This window comes from Gouania willdenowi, chromosome 4, assembly GCF_900634775.1.
Source record: "Gouania willdenowi chromosome 4, fGouWil2.1, whole genome shotgun sequence".
In the NCBI taxonomy this organism is placed as follows: domain Eukaryota; kingdom Metazoa; phylum Chordata; class Actinopteri; order Blenniiformes; family Gobiesocidae; genus Gouania; species Gouania willdenowi.
Window position 1 is genome coordinate 41,981,651 of NC_041047.1, and position 18,760 is coordinate 42,000,410.

An 18,760-nucleotide genomic window follows, 5' to 3' on the forward strand; every position below is an offset into this window, starting at 1 on the left:
GAGCTACTATTACAGATGCACAATATATATAGTGTGTGTGTGTGTGTTATGTGAACTTTCAAGTCCCACGTGTGCCCATTGCCCCCCAAATAATCCTGACAAATAACACATGTTAAACTGTTTTGAACCAACAGGGAACAAGTAATATAATATTTCTCAATAAATCAAAAACTAAATTAAACTCATTATCTGAATTAAACAAAAAAAAAATATAAAAAGTGCAGTAGAAAACCAAAAAAAAGAGAAATAAATTCAGTACAAGTATAAATGAACTAACAGGAAATAAGTATCATCATGTTTCATAACGCAAGTATATTTCATAAATAAATCAAAACTGAAAAACTAAATGAAATGATTTACCTGCATGAAAAAACAAATGTAAAAGTACAGCAGTCCAAATATTCATTAAACAACAACACTTTGTTTACAAACTGTGCCAAAAAGCTTAAGAAAACAAAAAAAGTGAATAAATGTTTTAAATCACATAATAAAAGTTTGTTTCTGGTTCCGCTCCACTTCACATGCCGACGTAAATCATTATCTTTGCATTTTAGTTCCACGTTACATTTTGATCCCAGTCACATATCTAATGCATTCTTTAATTGAATGTTCTTTTCATTTCTGATACATTTTAGGATTCTAAATTTGCTTAGTAATGATCTTTATTGTCAATGAAGAAAGTGTTTTTAAGAAGATTGGCATGAAATTGAAAATTTCATCCTGTCATGTCTCCATTCTCTACCACACACTTTAAGAATCACTGCTCTACTAACAGGCCTGTCTCTCCTTAAATGTACAAACGTTTCTTTAGAATTGGGGCTAAATTTGGGTGAAAGTGGCAAATCTGTAACGCATATGGTTGATTTGTTATGAAATTTTATAAATTTGAACTTTAGACAAGAAGAAGAAGAATGTATGTATGCATCGGGTGCTGGCCTGGCCCGTCTGTCAATTTTTAAAAGTCCATGTGGCTCCTGGGCCTAAAAGTTTGCCCACCCTGAGCTAGACACCATGACCAGTGTGTTTTCCTGAGGGTACAGAACAAGGCAGAACAGCTGCTGCAAAAACAGGTATATATGTATATATATATATATATATATTACTTTAAATTGTATTGTGTATGTGTGTCAACTAAACATTTTTAGGAGACTGATGAAGTGTGTGTGTGTTAGAAACATGAGAGCATCACTGTGTGTGTGTGTGCGTGCGTGCATGCGTAAGTAGGGCTCTTAGCTGCTTATCGAATTTAACACCAGTATTTTTTCTGTTTAAAGACCACAGCTGAGGAAAGGGAAGAAAGGGCAGCAGGTGAAGCTCACTGTCCCACACATGGTAGAGAGGAGGCTTTGAGAGATGATGAGCCCAAAGTGACAGGACCTGCTACCAAAAATACAGCACTTGAGGATCTGTTAGGGAACTCCTTCTCTACTGAGCCAGGGGAGTCTAACAGTTCAAAACAGGCTGAGAGAGAAGTTAAAAACTACAGAAAAGAGGCCTCTATCCCTCTCAGCAGCTGCCCTCTGAAGTGGTGACAAGAACACTGCTCCAATATCTTTTGCTGTCTCACCTTGCCAAAACGTGCCTTTCTGTCCCTGCTACCTCCGTTCCAAACGAGTGCATCTTTTCAACAGCAGTAGACATAGTCAATGTGTAAAGATCCCAACTGCTGCCAGAGAATGTGGCTAATATTCCTAAAAAAAGAACATGGCTGTGTAGTTGCAGTAAGTTATCAGTGACATACTTGGTCAGGCTCTGTTTGCACTATTTGCACTCTGTATTGACAGAGTAGAACTTTGATTTGCTTGTGCACTTGGGAAAAAAAAGGAAAGGAAATATTTAATTTTATTTAATTTTGTTTAAACTTTTAGACAGTAAGTTTTAGTTTTAGTTTCAATTTGTGGAAGAATGTCAATGGAACAATGGGAATCTCTTTCTTTTAAAACAAGTCTGACCTGTGAAGTAGATCAAAGAAGCTGCTACTCTTAAAAGGACAGCGCTACCTCTCACAGTAAAAAGGCTAGAGCTTAATAAAACCATTAATGCTTCATTAACATGAAGTGCGGGCAGTGGTCTCCCAATGGGCTCAGGAAGCGGGCTTGTAATCTTCAAGTCACCAGTTTGAATCTCACCTGTGCCTTCACTGTGGGACGTTGAGCAAGTCCCTTAACTCCAACTGTCCCCTTGGGCACTACACTGTGGAAGCCCACTGCTCCTCCAATTTGTTATATGTAGCTCTGCCCTAGATAGATAGATAGATAGATAGATAGATAGATAGATAGATAGATAGATAGATAGATAGATAGATAGAGAGAGAGAGAGAGAGAGAGAGAGAGAGAGAGAGAGAGAGAGAGAGAGAGAGAGAGAGAGAGAGAGAGACAGACAGACAGACAGACAGACAGACAGACAGACAGACAGACAGACAGACAGATAGATAGATAGATAGATAGATAGATAGATAGATAGATAGATAGATAGATAGATAGACAGACAGATAGACAGACAGACAGACAGACAGACAGACAGACAGACAGACAGACAGACAGACAGACAGATAGATAGATAGATAGATAGATAGATAGATAGATAGATAGATAGATAGATTGATAGATAGACAGATACAGTAGATAGATTGACAAATACAGTAGATAGATAGATATATATATAGATAGATAGATGCAGTAGATATACATAGACATAGACATAGATAGACATTGTTGTCTCTCTCTTACTGCTGGAACAACACCCGTGTGTTCCGGGACATGATGATATACAAATTAATTACATTTAATCTATTATATATGCTTTACATACAATGCACACTTGATCAAACGATAGATAGATAGATAGATAGATAGATAGATAGATAGATAGATAGATAGATAGATAGATAGATATACTTTCTCCATCCCCAGAAGGGAAAATTCAAGTAACTATCATATAGCGTGTGCCACACACACACACACACACACACACACACACACACACACACACACACACACACACACACACACACACACACTTGTGCACCCATCATGTTGTGTGGGGGGTGACTGCTGTTGCTGAGGATACATTTCATCATGCACCTCATCCTACTCTCCACCAGTTCTCCAACAGATCACAGAACTTAATTTGGGCCAGCTCTTGCACCTCACATTTTGACCGGCACTTATGTGATTGGATCCAGCACCTCATTTGTTTTTGTTTTTCAGCACCTCCATTGCTTTTAGGTGTTTTGATAAAATGTTTAAGTATTGTATTTGGTCAGCTGTGTCTTTTATTGATTTGAAATCACTGGAAAGTACATAGGACACACAAAATTGAATGTAAAAACTGAGCACGAGTGAGGAAGAGAGGGGAAGTCAGCCAATAAGTGAAGCTAAGCCTGAGGTTAAGGTTGTTTCTATGGATATTGCAGAGGAGAGCAGCAGCAGTTAGCATAACGATAGCAGCAAAGATGCTAATGCAGGAGAACCTGCTTCTAACAGACGAGACACAGAAGAAGAACTATCCAGGGGACATGAGGAGGACTCAGTTACAGAGAGAAGAGAAGGAGATGACGGTCAAAGTTCTAGTATGGACATTAAGACTGCAGGGAAGTTTGGACAGGCAGTTCAAAGCCAAGATTAGCTGCTGCTATATATATATATATATATATATATATATATATGAAAGTGTATTTATATATAATAATGACTTAATATATAAATATATATATATATGAAAAACCCGGACGCCATCTTTGTAGTCATTTATATCGTTCGAGACAGAAGAGTAAAGAAAGAAGACACTGCGATTTTTTCAATAGATGTATCAGCTCCAGCTCAAACTCATGTTCTCACACTTCTTCTGTGTCGAATGACTGAGTAAATGGACTAAAGTTGTAGACAGAGGCTGTTAGGGGACTTTCTAGAGAAGTGCTACACCTCGTTTCGTCCCCCACCCCCCACCCCACCCGGTCCATGACGTCACCTCACACAATAGGACTGTTTAGGATTTATTTCAGCAGTTTTCTGGTCCTGCTCATGTTTTCATTCAGTCTGTGGATGTTTTAGCTCATAAAAAGCTGCTCATGTTTATGTTTTGTTTCGCGATGTTACGGTCCAAATAGTATCCAGATAAACTGGTGACTGACTATCGACTGTGAGGCTGGTGGGAGGAACAATATAGATGTTAGAACTTCTACCATTTGACAATTTTACAAAAACCATTTTTACGGGCAGTTTTTTTGCACGTTATAAAATCGTTTAAACGAAACGTCATCGACACACAAATTTCACCTCTGCTACAAGATCATTTTTATCAAACGCAGCAGAGTAAAAGTCCGTCTGTCAGTCGTTCTGTGTGATGTTTTTCATATATATATATATATATAAAGTCTTTCATATATATATATTATGTTTTTCATAAACTGTATATATAAGTATTTCATATATTCATATATTCATATATATATATATATATATATATATATGAAAGACAAGGCAGGCCTCGGCTGTGAAATATGTAAAAAGTTGTGAGGATACAAAGGGCTCTATGGCAGATTTTTTTGGCTGTTTTGGACAAATTGAAAAGGTAAGAACACATTCTATTTTCATTTTCTGCTGTAATGCTGATTCATTAGAGGAGGAATGGCCATATAGGTGTAAAAGTTTGCAAATATTTTGTATTTGTGGATTTTTGTGTTTTGAAAGTTAATTGTCCTTTGTGGCTAAATTAGCGCTGATTTAGCACTGTCCGTGGTGCTGAAACATGGCAGATTTTGACAGCTGTCACTCAGAGAGAGAGACGGATGTGCTTCGTAACGTGTGATTGTCTGTGCTTCTTTAATGCTGATTCATCATCCTCTTTAATTAAATATTTAGGTTATTTGGTTTTTTGTGTTCACATTATATTGATGGCCCATTTAGTTTGCAAAAGGTGCTTTAATTTAAAAAAAATGTATTCCATGACATTGTTGTCTCTCTCTTACTGCTGGAACAACACCCGTGTGTTCCGGGACATGATGATATACAAATTAATTACATTTAATCTATTATATAAGCTTTACATACAATGCACACTTGATCAAACGATAGATAGATAGATAGATAGATAGATAGATAGATAGATAGATAGATAGATAGATAGATAGATAGATAGATAGATAGATAGATAGCTATCTCCCATAAGTTTCACGTTATAAGAACAAAGGCTGAGTTTGAATATGTGACTAAAGACTGGCGTAACGCTGAGCGTTCCAACCCTTCTTATTATCCAGTCACACTTCATACCTGCTGGAAAGGGTTGAAGGATGCTGGAGCCTCTACCTGCTGACACACATCAACACCATCCAGCCAATCAGAGACGTGAGGTGACCTGTGGATAGTGAGAGATTCCTAGTAAGGGACATTTTTACAGAACAAAAATCCATCCATTTTACATAATGCTGCTGCACAAAAGTATGCTCATTTTAAAATGTGGATAAAAGTATTTTATTAAATCATCTTCTGAAAATGTTTTCCCTGTAAATAAAACATGTATGCTACATAAATCTATAAAGAGCTTTGGTTATGAATGTTTTCATATTTGCTCTTTAAATTTCCTTTAAACCATTTTTAAAAAATCAATGAACTGTTTTGAATAAAAAGCAATCTGAAAAAACTGTGTTTACCTGCAATGTTTGGGGCTTACTATTACTCATCACCTAGGTTTAGCAGGTTTGTTTTCCATTACAAAGATGCTTACAGATAAAGACAAATTCATTCCTAAGATCATTTGAAAGATTTCTGGTGTGCTAACACTCCTCTTTTTGTCACAGGTGCAGTGCAAGTACTATGTTGTTGTTGTGCAACACAAACATCTTTCCATAGACAAATATCAGTTTATATTGTGCTCAATGAAAAAGTCTATTGACCTCCGTCCCTTCACGCTGCTAAACAAAGTGCATTTCTGATTAAAAGCAGGTATGAGGGACAACGATTACTTCTGGGACTAAAAGGAGTTATATTCTTACAATGTAACACCATGGCTGGCTTTGTTCTATGAGCTGTAGAAGAGGAGCACCACTAAAAGAGCACTTTTGGTAGCTACTATATAGTTGAGTCAGAGTCTAAGAACAGCATCAGCTCAGGGGAGTTACAGAGGGAAATGTGTGTGAGAGGTAAACATGTTGGTGTGTTTCTAATGTTGACAGCTTGAACTCACCCTGACCTTGGTTTCCATCAATACGTGAGAAGATTGTTATTATTTAATTTTTTCAAAAACATTTGTCAATTTCTTTAATGAGTTTTCTTGCTTTCAACATGACAAATCATCAAATACACACATGGACAGAACCAACAAAACAAGAATACTGCTCAGATGAACAATTATACAGAGGTGGAAAGAGTACTGATATATTCTACTCAAGTAGAAGTATTGTTACTTCATTGAAATTGTACTTGAGTACAAGTATAAGTAAGTCATACATAAAACACCCCCCATGTTTATTTTTGGTACTAAATTTTACCAAGGTTCCCTTGGATACAGTAAACATCTCATGTATAAACTCAAAAAGGAAAAGACCAAATCTTGCACAATTGGAACTTAATTTATTTTCCACAAAGGCATCTGTATAAAATAAAAGGTTTGTCAAAATGTACATAAAAAAAAAAAAAAAAAAAAACACACCAATGAATGAGTTAAATTCAAAATTAAGAAACATTCTCAGGCTGAAATAACCTCCATCCATTGCTGTTTTGGTGCGGTGCATTATGTTTAATCTGATTGGTCGGCTATGATGTGATGCATTTCATTGTTTTCTGGTCATTTAATTTTTTACACTATGTCCGCTGATCATTTCAGAACAAAAAAATATAATTTATTCAGTAATGTTTGGAAATATATCACGACTTTACTTTATTTATTTATTTATTTTTATCTTGTCTGCACATGCTGTCAAAGGTGAACACTACAAGAAGTGCAATGCATGTTTTGTTATTGCAATAAAATAAATCAATTTATTTTATTTAATTGTGACCATCACCAGCCCTCCCTAAGGAAGGGTAAGAAATCTTTTATTAGAGGGAGGATATAAAAAAGGGAGAGCAGTGTTACACTTAAGTGGAGGGGGATGGGAAAGGGAGCAGGGAGGAGAGACTCAAGGTAGGAAATAGAAAGGGTGGGGAGAATAGATTGTTTTACAGTGAAGGTGAGATGTGAAGTTGTAGAATATATTGTGCTTATTATGTTATTATGTGTGTAATCAAGCCAGTATAGTGACAGGTGTGAAGCTTAGCTATAATGGTGGTGGCTGTGAACAGGGGGAATGAGTGAGTGGTAGTACCTAAAGCAGGTATTTGGGATTAACGTGTCTAAAGTTAAGCCCAGTATGAGTTTTATCCCACGGCGTGCCAGTGCATCGTATACCAGTATATGTGCAAAAAACCGCTACCGCAAACCCAGGAACTGCCCCGGGCCCGCAGATGCAGCCAGGCCAGCAGAAAGAGTGGGGGCCAGGGAGCCCCAGGCCACCTCCCCACGGCCGAGCAACCCCCCAGACGCCCCCAAGATCCCAGGCTGAGAGGCAGCCACCGCCCCCCACACACACATCCGAGGAAGCCCCAAGCAGCCGAGCATCCAGCGCATCCCGCCACGCCCGACCGCACCCTCCCGATCCGCACACGTCGGCCCGGCCATCAACAGAGGGGCTCGGCCCCCACCTGACAGGCCCAAATGTGTGTAGTTACCCACCACCCTATCCCCTGAGTGAATGTATGTGTTTTGTGAATGTATGAAGTGCTATTTAAAAGGGTGGATGGAGGGGAGCGGTGCTCCCCATCCAGCCTATGTTTATATATGTGTATGTGGTGCAATAGCACCCTCCGGGGGGTGGTGGTGTGTTGAGGTGTACTTCACCTCTACTTTTTTTTTTTTTTTTAAATGTATTCAAGTACAAGTAAAATTACTGATTTAGAAATAGACTCAAAAAAGTAAGAGTACCCAAAAAAGCAACTCGATAGAGGGTTTTCACCGACATCACGTTCAGGGCAGTAACCCGGATGTGCGGCCATGTTTGTTTACATGCTGAGTACCTCCAATATGGCAACATTTGGGTTGATGACGCGATTAATGACGTGCTGTGAAAACCCTTTATTACAGTAGCGTGAGTAATCGTTATTTCACCACTGCAATCATATATATATGCATACATGCATTAAAGGGGTTTCAGGGATCAAATTAAATTTATGATGAGGAGATTCTTTGTAGAGCTGGAAATCCAAAATATTCCAGGTTAGGCTGCCAAAGTTTATAAAATTGGCCCGTTTTACTGTGCAAAATATTTGTGAGATAGTTCAAAGGAAGCCCTTGTTACTAATTCACTGTATATATTTCCTTCCGAGCAGCAGACTTTGTACAACATTTTGCTGGGTAAAGTGGGAGTCCCAAAATGAAACACATAGGATCCATGTCCAACTCTATCAATATATTTTCCCATTTCACACAGTATATCGGTCCAATATTTCTGTATTTAGAACAAGACCACAGGTAATGAGTTAAGGTGCCAATTTCAGATTTACATTTGAGACACAGAGGAAAGAGGGAGGGGCCAAAAAAGTATCTGCAATAAATGGATATACTGTATGAGTTCTATGTAGAACTGACTTTATTCGTGTACAAATAGATGTATTTCTGGCATATCTCCAAATATCATCCCACAGCTCTTGATCGATAGTCACTGACAATTCTTTCTCCCACACACTCCTTATCCTCTGTGTATTAGTAGGTAGTAGGTGACATGTTACATAACACATTATAAAACAAGCTAAGAGACATCCTACCACATGTTTTTCTATATTACAAATCTCTGGATGATCTTTAAGGCTTTTACTCTTCGTATTGTCATGTCTCACCTGTAGGAAACTAAACACAATCATTTCTGAGCAGCTATTGCTCCAAATGTGTTCAAATGACATAAGATTCTCATTAAAAAATAATTCTGTCAATTCAAATATGCCTTAATTTCCCCAAAGCTGAATATGATAGTTCTGGTCCTAATTATATATTGTTAACTAAGTAAAACTGAGTCTCCCTTCCAGGCGCACTGATTAAAACTGATAAATTGGATTTGTACAGCTATCTCCAATGCTTTTCAGGTTCACAAAAAAAACGGCAAAACTCGTAAAGTACTCTATATTTATATAGAGATGGTTCAATAGCTTCTTCTTTTACTCACTCAGACATAATTTTACATTTTAAAATTTGGTAAATCTAAGCCCCCCGTAGAACTTGATAATTGCAACATTACCATCTCTATTCTAGGTGGAGGTTGACTCTGTGTAATGGAACCAGTTTAGATCTTTTAGTATCCTTTTTGATATTCATATTAACACATTCATGTTTATCAGAGCTATTCTGCCTAGCCATTAAGTAGGAAAAGAGTTCCAATGATCCAAGTGTCTCATTTTACGAAATAATGGAACAAAGTTGACTCTATAAAGTTGGCTAAACTGTGGAGTAACAAAAACTACTAAATACACAAAACCTGAGGCAGACCATTTAAAAGGGAACCATGGTATATCAGGCATAGTCTCTGACTTGTCAAAGCAGTGTCGGCGTCATGGGGGGGCGTCGCGGGCAGTGCCCCCCCGCTGACCTACTGTGCCCCCCCCCCCGCCCCCCCCACACACACACACACACACACACACTCTTCCCGGCCACTACAGGGGAGCTTTTTATTAATCAAAGATATCTGATTGCCTCTCAACTGAATGAGTCCATTCACTGACAGTGGACGGGAGTCTGCTCCATAGATATAATATACTGTGGTGTAATTATTTAACGTTTGTGCTATTGAACATACCCTAGAGCTGTTGTAATGTGTATATGTCTATGGCCTGCTCTGTTGATTCACATAATGTCATTCAAATTGCTGCATCACGACAAAGCTAAAGCGCTAAATTCAGATAGAGAGCAGGAAGCTTGAGAGTCTGCCGTCAATCATCAAAATGCCCATATTTTGTGTAGTTTACGGCTGCTCCAATCGTTCTAACCGAGATAAGGAAAAGAGATTTTATAGAGTTCCGAAGATTGGCGTTCTTCGTTATTCCATTTTAAAACCAAATCAAAATAACAAATAAACAGTGTGGTTATTTTATTTTTCTGATTTAAAATCAAAACAGAAATACAGAAAAAAGCAGATAAACAGCAATTTTTATTTATTTTTTTAACTTGTTCTGTTTGTGTGATATTTATGGAGAAATTAGAGCGAGAACTGAAGTCCGCTGTACCTGGTTTCCCTCCCCAGGTCCTGGACCAGGTCTACTCACACAATAGGACTGTTTAGGATTTATTTCAGAAGTTTTCTGGTCCTGCTCATGTTTTCATTCAGTTTGTGGATGTTTTCGTTTGTAAAACGCAGCTCACGCTGTAGTTTTGTTTTGCGGTGTTACGGTTCAAATAGTATCCAAATAAACTGGTGACTGGCTATAAACTGTGGGGATGGTGTGAGGAACAGTAGGTGTTGGAACTTCTACCATTTGACACTTTTGCAAAAAAAATGACAGCTTTTTTTAGGGTAGTAAAAAAAAAAAGACGCACCAGAAGATTTATTACACCAGATATGTGCATGCTTTACGTAACATCCATTCTTTGGTTTCGATTTATTTATGTATTAATCACGTTTCAATTCACCAGTAATGTGACTTATGTGTTGCTTCTTTTTATGTCCGGACCGGGAGCAAAAGTCACCAGTTTATCTGGATACTATTTGGACTGTAACACTGTTCAGTAAAGTTGGCAGATATTCACAGATTCTGACTTCCAGCATCAATAACTCTTTAACGAAAGTTTTCTTAATGCCCCCCTGTCAATGCTGCCTGGTGCCATCTCTGTGTTAAAGTGAATCTCATAACCAGAAAATGTATGTTTATGTCAATGCTCTTAGTGAGAGATGGAACTGATACATTGAGGTTGAACAAGAACACCAGAACATCGTCAGCATGTCATGTTATTTTAATACAAACATTCCCAACTTGAAAACCAATAAACAGAAGGTGCAATTCTAATAGCTTCAGCTAACGGCAACCTTGCCTGGTTCCTTGGTGCATAGAAAAGTCATTTAATTATAGCCTATCACTCAACTGCCACTTGTATATGATTTTAACCCATTTCATAAAATTGTTTCCTAAATTAAAATTGTGTAAAATTAAAATGACCATTCAACTCAGTCAAATGCTTTCTCTGTATCAAAGGAAAGCACCAAACCACACCCAGATTTCTGTTCAAAGCCGTGTATAGCATTGAGTAGACAGCTCATATTATTACTTGTATTTTGGCCCTTTATGAAACAAGAAAGCAGTTTTCTATCCACACTTAATAAAGCTATGGGCCTGTATTAGGAGAGTGATTCAGGAGATTTACCTTTTTTAAATATAGTTAAATGTCATGTTAGCCTCTTTAAGGGTTTGTGGCATTTCCATAGTAGCAAACATTACGTTTAAGCATTAGAAGAAGCAAGTCAGCATTGGTTACTTTGTCTCTGTTATTGGCCAATTAAGAAGATTTTTCTGTTTTTTCTTGTAATGTTGGGAAGTCGATATGTGCATAGAAATATTTCATTAATGTAGGTGCATCATCTTTCTGCTTAGAGGAGTAAAAAATTACATAATATTCCAAAAACAAAATAATTATCATCTGATTATTATGTATTCTGTTACCCTTATCAGTTATAGCTGCTATTGTCTGGGAATCTATTTTTTCTTTGCTAGGTATTCAAGGCATTTTCCTGCTTTATCTCCATCTTTAGTAATAAGGCAATTTTATTGCTGACCGACAAGCTGATATTTCTTTCCATAAGGTCAGTGAGGGGGAACTAATCTATGCTTTTTCTTAAACTGATAGTTACACTCTAAAGATTTTCATTTTCCGTGTGTTTTTTTTACCCCAAAAAGTGAAGAATTATCTGTTGATTTTAGAATAAAAGATAGAAATGACTTGAATTCAGTAGCTAAATAAGTTATAAGTGCTATATTTAAAAATAACAATATCAAGGCTCTATTGCTGTGATTGTCTTTTTGTGTTTTTGAGCTTTAAATCTATACTTACACAGGCATGGTCAGAAATCGTTACACTATGTTACAAGAGAGAACTAAATGTAAATCAGTTTTGGGCAAAAACAAAAAATCAATGAAGAGCATTAGCTTGTAAGGTGCCGTAACATGATAAGGGAATCATTAAGAATACAACTGAAATCACCACATACAATCAGTGTATTAGTCATTTCTGCAAGGTCCAGGAAAACTTTAGCATTAAAATGTGATGGTGGGTGTAGATATAAGTATATTGACTCTACTTCTACTAGTGACTGATGAAAAATTCATGTCCAAATACTCCCTGCTATAGCTTTAAATGTTCCACATCTTTAAGATGAGTTCCTTGAACTAATGCAATGTCGATATTTATTTATTTATTTTTTCAAAAAAAGTGCTTCCTTATGCTTTCTAGGATTAGGAAATGTACAGTACCAAAACCTATACAGCATTAACTTAAACTTTTAATATATAAAAAAAATATATATATATATATATATACATATAATCTGGGGATAACCTGAAACACTTCTTTAATTTAGCAGAAACAGAACAAAAATAGAAACATAAAAGAAAACCATTGAGAACGGCCCTACTAAACATGCAGGGAATTTTTTTCTTCGTCTTCTCTATAGCTGACCACCGTTAGAACAAACGCTAACGCAATCCTCACACCTGACCACAGAGTTATCACAGGCTCCATTTCCAACACGGCGACACAACAATTATTAGTATTAATCAATGTTTAAAACAGGCGATTAGTCTGGAAGTCACCAGGCATTTGAGTTCTGGGGGACTGAGCGAGGGGGGACAAATACGCACAAAGTAACCATTCAAACAATGAGGGGACGTGACGACAATAGCACAACAAGCGTATATCTGTTTCCCTAAATGGAGCCAGGAGAGGAAAATGGCATGTAGTACGGTACAGACTTACGGTTTTAAAGCCTCTTCTTGTTGTGGTTTCAACAATATTTCCAGGTGTTTTAAAACAGAGTAGAGCACAGCTCTGAACGGCTTCTCTGTGGTGGGCGCCAGGAGGAGGAAAAATGACTTTTTCAACGTTGGTCCTCTGAATGAGGCTAAAGGGATGTTTATCACTGGCCACGTTACATGATGTTTTTTTAATTTGGAAGTAGTTATTCAAAGTTAAATAATTCGTAATTAAAGTGTTCTGTTTCGTGTTTACACGGAAATAGTAATTCCTGAATTGAGGTTTACATGGAAAACCGGTTTATTCGGCTTCAGTTATTTTCGCTTTAGGAAGGGCTCTGATTGGACAGTGGGTGAATGTGACGTATCACGTCTACTGGGAAAAACACACAACGAACCTTTTTATTGTCGGCTATAACACAGAACACCACGCATGAGAAATGTTTTCACTTTTATTTTGATTGTAGTTTTGAAGCAGCAGCTTGACAATAACACACGGTTTATTAGGAAGATAGGAGCTAATCAGTGAAACTCCAGAAAACAACTGGTAAAGATAGTAGTTCTAACAACTGGTAAAATGAATTGAAATAAATTTGGTGATATTACAGCCTGTGCAGCAGTACGGGGACGCATTAACTCCGCCTCCGGGTCCTAATGCCAGCCGTCTGGTGAAACCTGTTCCGTTTACCGCGTTACCGGCCATCTAGATTATGTCGTCATCGCGGTAAATTGCGCATGCGCAGAACTACCCGAATTAAAGCGGAATTAAGCAAGTTAAGTGTTTCCAAGAAAGAAGAATTATCTAATTCGGAATTAAAATTGGAATAAACCAGCCACCTAATTCGGATTTAAGTTAAATTTGGAATTAAATTAGCATTAGGAATTAAATGTTTACATGGTCAGTTTAAAGAGGAATTAAAGCTCCTATATAAACGTGGCTACTATAGCAAAACCATTATAAAGTGATTTTTTCATAATAATACCTCTTTAAGTAAAAACTACTACACCCTAGGTTCCCAAAGGGGGGTATGGGTACCCCGGTGGGGTATGCAAATTGTCATGGGGGAAATTCAAAAAATTCAATAAAACAACGTGACAACATTAAAATATAAATAGACCAGTAGTCAGGAGCCTCCATGCATCGTCACACATTAGCTGCTGTAAGACTGCCCTGTAGTGGTGACACAAAAACAATCTCATCAAAAAAGCGAGAGCTACATTGCTTTGTGCTAGCCAAACATGCTTGATGCCCTTTGCTACCACTTCTGTGAAAGTGGATTTTCAGCTTTGACAAACATGAAAACAAAATACAGAAAAAGACTGTGTGGAGAACAATTTAACACTCAGACTCTCTCAAATTCAGTCAAAACACTGCAGAGTTACAGTATGTGTATCCTCTCAACCTCACCCTCCTCATTAAAGTTGTAAATAGTTGTATTTCACAGTTTCAGGGTGATGAATATATGTATGTATATATTTCTCCAATATGTTCAATCAACACATGGTAGATTTATTTTTTACAAAATAAAATAGGTTGTTTTTCACTGAAATTCCCAGTAGGCTAATTAAATAAATAAAGCAAGTGATCATTCATTATTGTGTCATTACAGATTATTATTCTTTTTTTTTATTATATGTTATTCCTCAATAGGATAGGTAAAATCCAGATACAAATTTCACTTTAAGGCTACATTGTATATGACATTACATTATAGGTACATGGGTTCAGGTTAAATGAAGCCATGGTGTACGAATCTGTGAAAAGTTTGGGAATCACTGCCCTATTGGTTTGCCAAAAATGAAGAGACAAACAAAGGCATCCAATACTCCGGGAGAAAACACCTTGCACAACAATTTCAACCTTTCCTCCTTTCCAACCTGTTCTGTCCACTCCACTTTAGGTCAGATGTAGGGGTAGTTCTGCATCTAAACACTAGGGGAGCACCAGCATGAGTGTTGGCTCTAAGCTCCTCATGCTCCAACCTGGTTGGTAATCAGTCACACCTTTGTTGAGACACACAGACAATGCAGTGGAGGAGCTCAGGGATGTTGTTGGTGAGTGGCTTCAAGTTTATTGAATTTATATGGTTTATTTTTAAAGTTAAGCTACTAAAAGCAAGTATTTAAGTTGGATTATGTGTCATGTTAAAGAACACAAGCTGAGTGCTTGTTTGTATGTTATTTTGACCCAACTTTAAGTTAAATCTACATACATAGTGTTTGGCCTTACCATGTGTTTACCAGAGGGGTCTTAGTCAAAGCACATTAGGTTTACAGTTGATTCAATTGATATAAATATATTCTGATTTCATAGTGTAATTTATGTTAAGAAAACATCTCTAAAATATTAAGAGCAATAAATATTGGTTAAAAGTTTTAGATAAGTTTATATATAAAATAAAATGAATAAATAAGTTTATGGGTAAAATACATTGTTAAAAAGTTAGACTTTGATTAAAATGTTTAAAATAGGGATATCAAAGTATGATTTAATTTTACAATTAAAACTAGTTACATATCTTAGGTTGAAACCATTAAATATTAAGTAGCAGAAAATTCATTTATTTAAAAGATACATTATTTAAAATATAAGGTCAGATTGTTCATTCATTGGAAAACATTTGAATAGAACTCATTCTTCCTTTCTCTCCTTTTCACCCCTTTTTTTCTCAAGGTTTTCAACCTGCTGCTGCTGCTACAAACCTAAAACAAAACTGAATAAATGGTTAAAAGCTGAGTTGGCCTCACGTCTTACTTGTGCTCCATCCATGTCCTTTCAAGTTGGGCAAGCATTGTAAAAAATAGACTTGACAGTTGAAAACCACTCGTGAACCAGGAAGAATAAAAGGCTTTTAAAATCCAATTGTGGACGCGAGGGCAATGGCTGAAGAGAAGTCGATTAATCAACTCAAGAAGGAGCGGACAACCTCCAAGAGTCTTTTTACTCGTCAAGCCAATCATCTCTCACAGGAGGCAGATTCCATGGCTCAACAAGAATTATTGGATGAATTTATTAAATTGTCCGACCGACTTGATGAACTCCTCAAAACAAATGACAATTATTTGGCAGGCATACTGTCAGACATGGTAAAAGAGGAGGAAGAACAGCAAGTTTTCGAGCATCAGAAGGAAATTGAGAAAACAGCTAAAGAAGCTGAGGAAAGATTCAAGCTCGTGAAGAATATGGTGCAAGAGACTTTGTGGACAAATTATGGAGAACAAGAAGTTATGGAAACCATTGAAGGGGCTGAAGAGATTGGACAGCGAGCTCAAGATTTACCTGTGACAAGCACTAATTTTGAGAGTTATGGTGTTCACATGGACTTATTGGGGAAAAGGCTCAAGGAAGTCAACGACACCATGCGTGCTTGGGAAAAGTGGATTCCTGGGGAGGAGAGAAGAACTCTCATTAACAGAATAAAAGGAACAAAAGCGTTGAAGAACAAGCTGGAACTAAGAGAGGCGGAGTTTCGTACTGCAAGACGAATCACAGATCCAACTTCAGGTGCCAGTAATGGTGCAAACGAGGTAGCACTGAGCCCTGCCCCAGCGCCAACAAACCCAATTGTCAGAATCAAACCAACTGCACTTCCCATCTTCAGTGGTAACAGTAGGGATTTCTACAGATGGAAAAAGGACTGGGAGAACTTGCAAAGACAAGGCGAACCCACCGGATCTGTCGAAGTTAAAAAGATACAACTCGTGGATAGCATTGAAGACAAGATAATCAAAGACCTGAGACTGTCCACATATTCCTCTGCTGAAGAGATGTTCAGAGTTCTTGGGAACAAATATGGAAATAAGTCTGCAATTGCACTTGAGATACTCGAAGACTTGGAGAGATTACCCCCTATTCGAGGAAATCAACCACGCAAGGTCATTGATCTCATCCAGGCAGTTGAGAAGGCACTAACTGATCTCATTGAACTCGACAGCACCAGTGCAATAAAGAATCCACTGGCCATACGAAATATCGAAAGCAAACTCCCTGAATTTGTGAAACGAGACTGGATTGTTCATATGATGGAGCCAAGCAACGGCGTGACTAGCGAGAACCATTTCGACATGCTTGTGAGGTTCCTTAAAAGGCAGGAGGGCGTACTGGAAAGGTTGGAGCAGTTAAAAGTAACAGAGAAGCCTGACAACTTTCCAGCTAAAAGGCCAGAGAAAAGATTTGCCTCAACCAAGACCACAAAAAGGGAGCTTGCAAATACATGTGGATTGTGTGGTGATGAACGGCACTACAACAAACTCTTCTACTGCAGGAAATTTAAAAATCTAAGTGTACCAGAGAAGAGAGCCACACTGAAACGACTAGGGGCGTGCAAGATATGTCTTGGTTGGCATACAAGAAGGGAAGACTGCAAGGATACCTACCTTTGCAGGGATCAAAAATGTAGAAAGGAGGGTCCTCCAGATCATCATTACTTCCTTTGTCTAAAAGAAAGTGAAGCGCAATCACAGAAGTATTGTGATTTGAAGAAGCAAAGCAGTGCAGCTAGGAGCAACCTTACTTCCGAGCAGGAAAAGTTCCTGGAAGAATTGTCACCAGAAATGGCTGAAAGATGCAAGAAGGCATTCACCAATGCAAACACTCGGGTGGGAACTCCACCGTCGTCACAACTTCTGCGGAAAAATGAACTTTCCGAACCTCCTGTCATATTAATGCTCATGGAAGTCACAGCAAACGCAGGGCAGAAAGTCGGAACGCTCATTGACCTCGCTTCGGACACAAATTATATCACGCACAAGGCTGCTGAACGGCTCAGGCTCCGAAGTGAGGGAGTGACTTTAGTCCTGTACGGTGTTGGTGGAATGGCTTTGACAGTGAAAACAAAACGATATCTACTCAGAGTACGCATTCGCACTGCCTCGGGTGAACAAAGGTCACATGAACTTATTTGCTATGGACTAGATGAAATTGCAAAAGTCCACAAAGAAATCGAACCCATAAAACTTCAAAGATTTTTCCCTGAAGTCAATCTGGAAGACCTGAAACGCCCGAGGGAAGTTGAACTTTTAATCAGTCACCGCGAGGGAAGACTGGCCCCCCAAAGAGTAAAAGTTGTCGGGGACCTCGTCCTATGGGACAGCCCTCTAGGCAAAACAGTAGGTGGAGCTCACCCTGCTCTATTCGAACACATTGAGATTGCTGCACATCACTCAGAGACCCACTTCGCTCGATCGATGCGTACAGCTGCAGTCAAATATCGGGAGATGAGAGGCAACGGACCCCCATCACAAGTTCATCTGACAGGAAAGTTGGTGAACACATTTGTCGCAGCTGGCTCTACCAGAGACTTCCTTGATTGGTGGAGATGGGAGAGCATTGGTGCATCCTGCGAGCCAAGATGTGGGGGTTGTCGATGTGGCAACTGCCAGCCAGGGGGCAAAGAAATCACACTGGCGGAGGAAAAGGAGTTGGAGATAATAGAGGACGGACTAACATACGTCAAGGCAGATGCTCACTCCGACAGTCCACATTGGGACACAAAGTATCCGTGGACACAAGATCCCAGCTCGCTTCCAAACAACATTGGTGGTGTTCGAGCTACTTTCCTAAGAACCGAAAAGCAGCTAGAGAAAGAGCCAGAGTGGAAAGCAGCATATTCCGCACAAATAAATGAAATGCTAGATCGACGTGCAGCAATAAAGCTTACTGAAAAAATAAAGAGCGACTGGAAAGGCCCTGTGTGGTACGTGAGTCATCTGATAGCCCCGAATCCCCACTCTGTCACTACTCCAGTCCGACTAGTATGGAATAGCAGCCAAAAGTTCAA

At 38.4% G+C, this 18,760-nt stretch overlaps 1 protein-coding gene across 5 annotated transcripts in view; it reads right to left on the bottom strand.

Moving 5' to 3' along the window:
- The window catches only part of naaladl2 (N-acetylated alpha-linked acidic dipeptidase like 2), a 703,949-nt gene that overhangs the window by 622,558 nt on the left and 62,631 nt on the right, over positions 1–18,760 (bottom strand). For 4 of the 5 annotated variants that reach the window (XR_003673909.1, XM_028444647.1, XM_028444645.1 and 1 more), the window contains exon 2: positions 5,271–5,355. The gene's annotated coding sequence lies outside the window, so the exon portion shown is untranslated. Of the gene's footprint in view, positions 1–2,129; positions 2,240–5,270; positions 5,356–18,760 lie in introns of all 5 variants that reach the window. The other variant, XM_028444646.1, reaches the window with a different exon arrangement.